At 60.0% G+C, this 4,512-nt stretch overlaps 1 pseudogene; it reads right to left on the reverse strand.

Annotated features, from left to right (window-relative positions):
• Positions 1–2,335: 2,335 nt before the first annotated feature.
• LOC143640207 (urotensin-2 receptor-like) lies at positions 2,336–3,490 on the reverse strand (annotated as a pseudogene).
• Positions 3,491–4,512: the final 1,022 nt, after the last annotated feature.

Genomic DNA, 4,512 nt, shown 5'->3' on the forward strand with positions numbered 1-4,512 from the left:
CAGACCCATGGACCCTAGGCAGCCTCAGAGTCTTGGGGGCCAGGCTGGGTCTCAGGGCCAGCCTGGCCTCAGAGCAGAGGTGTGGCCAGGGCAGGTGGGGCCAGAGGCCTTCACAGTGCCTGCTGGGCTTTACACACTTCTGAGCTAGAGGAGCCTGCATAGATCACCTTCCTGGCTTTGATGGCACCTACTGCCCCTGGGAGCTGGATTCTGGCAGCTCACTGGGACTTGGGTACCAGGAATGAGGTGGAAAGGGAGTGGCTGAGGGTGGGGTCAGGGGGTACTGAGCCGCAGCAAGTTGTGTAGGGTCCTTGAGTTTCTGTGTGTACCTTGTGGGAGGTATGAAAAGATGGCCAGGTGAGGGTCAGATGAGGGCCAGGTGAGGACCAGGTGAAGGCCAGGTTAAGGGCCAGGTGATGGTCAGGTGAAGGTCAGGTGAGGACCAGGGAGGAGCCAGGTGAGGCCAGGTGAGGGCCAGGTGAAGGCCAGGTGAGGGTCAGATGATGGCCAGGTGAAGGGTCAGGGTGAGGACCAGGTGAATGCCAGGTGAAGAGCCAGGTGAGGCCAGGTGAGGGTCATGTGAAGGCCAGGTGAGGGCCAGGAGAGGAGCCAGGACAGACCAGGTGACGGCCAGGTGAAGGCCAGGTGAGGGTCAGATGATGGCCAGGTGAAGGGTCAGGGTGAGGACTAGGTCAATGCCAGGTGAAGAGCCAGGTGAGGCCAGGTGAGGGTCAGGTGAAGGCCAGGTGAGGGCCAGGAGAGGAGCCAGGAGAGACCAGGTGACGGCCAGGTGAAGGCCAGGTGTGGGTCAGATGATGGCCAGGTGAAGGGTCAGGGTGAGGACCAGGTGAATGCCAGGTGAAGAGCCAGGTGAGGCCAGGTGAGAGTCAGGTGAAGGCCAGGTGAGGGCCAGTAGAGGAGCCAGGAGAGGCCAGGTGAGGGCCAGGTGCCCCCTGTGGGCTGCATTGCACCCTGTGGCCTGCAGAGTGCTTTGTCTCAGCAGGACCCTACACCTGCCCGACTCTCCCTGGGGTGGAACGCCAGTGCTCAGCTGACCAGCCGCCGCCTCAGTTTCTGCAAGGATGCTGCCTAGTGCTCACCTGCCCTCTCCACCCCTGGGTCTCCCTCCCGCCCTCTCCACACCAAGGTGCGCTAGATGTGTGCACACTCACAGACATGTGCACACGTGTCTTTCTCTAGGACTCTACTCCTGTCGGACCTGTGGGAACATCTGGGACATCTCAGGTGCTCAGAGACTCATGCATGTTCCCTTCCCTGACCTTGGCTGGGGGGACCAGGCCAGGCCACATCTCAGGCTCATCCCTGTGGTCCCCTGCTCTCTGCTCCAGAAGAGCTTTCAGGTGGGGTCAGGCATGTTGGGATGCTGTGACTCTCTCCCTGGGCCGTGAGGCCACCCGTGCCCCCAAGAGACCCAACACTTTGCTCATGTCCACCTCAGGGGGTCAGGGGCCATGGTCAGCCCTGTGGCTCCAGAAAGTCCCCCCTCTGGGGTACCTTGGCTCTGGAGGGCAGGAGGGTTCCCAGAGAAGTGGGGTCTAGAACAGGGGCCCTCCTGGCCCGCCTGCCCACAGAGCCATGTTCCTGTGGTCTTCCTCCACCTGTGGTTCCTCCTTGTGGTTCACTGTTGTGTGGTGCTGTGGGGCCTGGGGCTGGTTCACGAAGTGGCTCAGCCTCCCTGGCCTGGCTCCCCCACACTTCCAGCATGCCAGAGGAGACCTCGTCCTGCCTCTCCCTGCCCCTCCCTGAGGCCCGGGAGGCCACCTGTACATGTCATCCCTGACACTGAGGGACAGTCCTTTTAGCCACATGTGTGTCTTCCAGCCCCTGACAAGCATCCCCCACAGCCAGGCAGCTTCCCCCCACGTGCCATGGTCCCAGGGGCAGGACCCTCCTCGCTGACCCTCCTCAGCTATTGGGCTGAGGCAGAGGCTGCAGAGCTCCGGCTTTATTGTGCCCAGGGCTAAGCAGGGAAGAGCAGCAGTCAGGAGGGCTGGGGCAGGGGATAGGGAAGAGGTGCCCACGGCCTTCCCAGCCATGAGGGCAGAAGGGCTGCTCTGGGACCACAAGGCTGGGCATCAGACCCCCATGGGCCTGGGAGGCAGGCCTGGCTCCAGAGACGTGTGCGGGAGGAGCATCTGCATATGGTGGGGATGTGGCCATCTCGCTGAGGGCAGCAGTGAGAAACAGAAGAAGGTGGAGGAAGAGCAGCAGAGGCCAGCTGGGAGTGGGCGCTTGGGAAGGGCCGCAGGGCATGACCTGGGCTCTGGGGCCTTCCCTGCCTGGACTCCCTGACCAGTAGGCTCACACAGGGGACTCAGACACAGGCCCCACCAGCTGCCACAGGGGACAGTATGAGGGTCTCTGTGGCCTGTTGGCTGCTGGAGGACAGTGAGTGTCCTGAGTCCCTCTGGAAGTGGACGTGACTGGGCAGGAAGCTGCTGGTGCCCTCATGGCCACTGCTGCCCCTGGAGCGTGGGCGTCCCGGCATGTGCTCGCGGTAGTTCTTGGTGAGCAGAGTGTAGAGGAAGGGGTTGAGGCAGCTGTTGCCGTAGGTGAGGCAGGTGGTCAGGTAGTTGATGATGCGCGCTGTCCGGGGCGCCAGCAGGAGGGCCTCATCGTACTGGGAGAGAAGCTGCCACAGCCAGAAGGGCAGGAAGCAGGCCCAGAAGAGCAGGACAACGCTGAGGATGAGGCGGAGCACCCTGGGGTTGGGCAGTTGCCGTGTCTGCCTGCAGGAGGCCAGCTGTGACAGCTAGTAGGCCCGGGCCAGGCAGGCGTAGAGCAGCCCGATGACCAGGCCGGGCCCCACGATGCTGGTCCTGAAGAGCAGCGTCAGGTAGGCGCGGGGTGCATGTGGGCCCCAGGCCGGCAGGCAGAGACTCTTGGGGCCCCTGTGGAACAGCCGAATGGCGAGCATCATGGGCAGGGTCAGCAGCATTGCCAGCAGCCAGGTGCCCAGCACCAGCAGCTTGCGGTAGCCCTTGGAGCGCTGCACAGTGTACAGGGGTCTCAACACTGCAGCATGGCACTCACTGCTCATGACGGTCAGGGTGAAGATGCTGGCATGCATGTTCAGGAAATCCAGGCTGAAGAGGATGCGGCAGCCCCCGTCACCAAAGTGCCAGTCCTTGGTGATGTAGGTGGCCACAATGAAGGGGATGCTGAGCAGGTAAAGAAGGTCTGCCAGAGCCAGGTTCACCACATAGGCGTACATGGAGGCCGATATGCGCAGGAAGCGGCACGTGACCACCAGCGTGTACACATTGCCCACCATGCCCACCAGACCCATGGCCGAGAGCACTGCCCTGAGGGCCCCCATGGCCACCAGGTCCTGCAAGGAGCCGGGCTCCGTCAGGCTGGTCCAGGAGCTGTTGAGGGACACATTGGGGCCACCAGGTGGCTTGGGTGTGGCACTGCCTGACACAGCCAGCGCAGGGAATGTGGTTGGGGACTCTGGGCTCAGCGCCATCTCTGCCTTCAAGCTCGGCTCCAGCTGGGATGGCTGTTCCTTGAAGACGGGGTGGGGTGTGTCTGTGGGCAAACGACCGTTCTGTGGGAGAAGTGCCCATCAAGGTGCAAGGCAGCACTCCCTTCCACGCCCACAGGCACGAGATGGACAGCCCCCACAGGCCACTCAGTCGCAGAGGGACAGGGACTCTAAAGAGAAGCCCTTCTGTTTCATCTGTCTCACTCCCAGGGGGGACCTGGGAACTATGTGACCAGCTGTCCCCAGGGAATTCCCCAGAAGGACCCCAGCCCAGGCCTCGATGCCAGCCAAGGCCTCCAGGGCTGACTGAGCTTTTCTGAAAGCACAACACAGCAGTGCAGCCCCTCATGGTCAAGGCCAGCACGGGAGGAGCTGGGAGTCCTGGGGTCCAGCCTGAGACACCTCTCTGTCATTTCATTTCACTTGTACATTTTTTAAAAAATGTGTTTTCTCCTAACTACAAAAGAAATATCTGCTGACTTTAAAAGTCCAAATTGAAAGTGAGGAAAACAAGCCTGGACCCTCACACCACACGCACAGCCACAGATGGCAGACTGAGCCTGGATCCTCACACCACATGCACAGCCACGGATGGCAGATTAAGCCTGGACCCTCACACCACATGCAGAGCCACGGATGGCAGACTGAGCCTGGACCCTCACACCACACGCACAGCCACGGATGGCAGACTGAGCCTGAACCCTCATACCACACGCACAGCCACGGATGGCAGATCTATGTGTAAGAGGTTAAATAGATCTATCAGTTGGGCTTCTGGAAGTAAATAGAATATCTCCATGAACCTTTGGTGAGAAAAGATTTTTAAAAATAAAATTTATTTAGAACATTAAGAGGGGGACTGGGGTTGTGGCTTCGCGGAAGAGCACTCACCTAGCAAATGCAAGGCTCTGGGTTCAATATTCAGCACCACATAAAAATAAATAAAATAAAGGTATTGTATCCAACTACAACTCATATATATATATATATATATATATATATAT

The sequence above is a fragment of the Callospermophilus lateralis genome, unplaced genomic scaffold (genome assembly GCF_048772815.1).
Source record: "Callospermophilus lateralis isolate mCalLat2 unplaced genomic scaffold, mCalLat2.hap1 Scaffold_137, whole genome shotgun sequence".
Lineage (NCBI taxonomy): Eukaryota > Metazoa > Chordata > Mammalia > Rodentia > Sciuridae > Callospermophilus > Callospermophilus lateralis.